The sequence below is a fragment of the Acyrthosiphon pisum genome, chromosome A1 (genome assembly GCF_005508785.2).
Source record: "Acyrthosiphon pisum isolate AL4f chromosome A1, pea_aphid_22Mar2018_4r6ur, whole genome shotgun sequence".
NCBI classification, from domain to species: Eukaryota; Metazoa; Arthropoda; class Insecta; order Hemiptera; family Aphididae; genus Acyrthosiphon; species Acyrthosiphon pisum.
Window position 1 is genome coordinate 135,004,203 of NC_042494.1, and position 1,537 is coordinate 135,005,739.

Genomic DNA, 1,537 nt, shown 5'->3' on the forward strand with positions numbered 1-1,537 from the left:
CAAAAAAGGTGGGTAAGTGGATGTCGCTCTGTGTACAGTAGGTTACAAGTGGGTCACTGTGTAATGGATAGTATTAAATTTGAATTCAATGATATAATATCACTGTATAAGAAAAACGATTCTGAGCGGAGACGGTTTGTCAGTCTAGATATAAGACATAATATTATACATTTATAACTATGGTATAAAAAAAAAATTTACCTATAATAGATACCTATCATAAATTCCAAATTAATCATATCACATTATCTATTAGATACTTATTACGCGTTATACATCAACAAAAAAACCGTGATACTATCACAGATATATAATAGTATACTTTATAAGTTTCAAGTACCTACCCACGAATAGTATTATACAATCACAAAAAAAATAATTAAAATAGTTATTCTTGGTTTTTTAATATGTAATTTCGTCCAAATTTGAACTTAAAATGACTATAAAAATAAACTGTGCTTATGTATTTCTTAGAATTTTTGGTAACAGAATTAAATATTTACGTGGAACCTTATTTTAAATTTTCAATCCTTAGATATAAAAGTTGACCATTTTATAAATTTTTAACTACAAAATAATTATTGAATCTTTAATTTGATAAATGTTGTCAAAATTCGATCTTTAAATGCTTATAAAAAAAATTTGTGCCTATGTATTTTTAATATTTTTCAACTGCTATTGTAACAATGTATCAGGATCCTTTCATTACATTTTCACGTTTTTTTACCCGACAAACAAAATTTTATTGATATTTATAGAAAAAAAAAATAAACGAATTGAAAACTGAGAATGTCCGTAAACAGCTCAAAAAAATTCAAAAAATTTTCTTAATTTTATTGTATATACAGTCAACTCGCGATATAACGAATTTCAAGGGACCGAGAAAAAAATTCGTTATATCGAAAGTTCGTTACATCGAAATTATATTATACCGCGATATTTTCAAGGGACCGGTAGTTTTATTCGTTATATCAAGATTTTCGTTATATCGATATTCGTTATATTGCGAGTTGACTGTAATAAATGAAAATATTAACATTCAGTGAAATTTTCAAGTATCTACAGTCATTCGTTTTTTAATTACAATAAAATAAGAAAATCGTTACGTAAGAAATCGAGTGAATATCAAATGTTGTAAAAATATGAATTTCAAACGCTCATAAAAATTTAATTTGAGTTTCTTATAGACATTTTTTTTTTTGATAAAGGTAGATTAACCTATAAGGAATCTTGTATTACATTTTAAAATCTTAGTTCTAAAAAGAAAAATTTTTACGAATTATGAATACAAAATAATTTGATAATTTTCGTGATTTTTACATATTTTGTCAATTTTTGAACTTTAAATGCTAAAAAAAAAACTGTGACTAAGGATTTTTAATATTTTTCAAATGTCATTGTAACAATATAGTAGGAGCCTTGTATTAAATTTTCAAGTATTTTTACTCAACAAATAAAGTTTTATTGACATTCATAGAAAAAAAAAACTAATTAAATCGGAAACTGAAATTGTCCGTAAACAGCTCAAAACAAATCA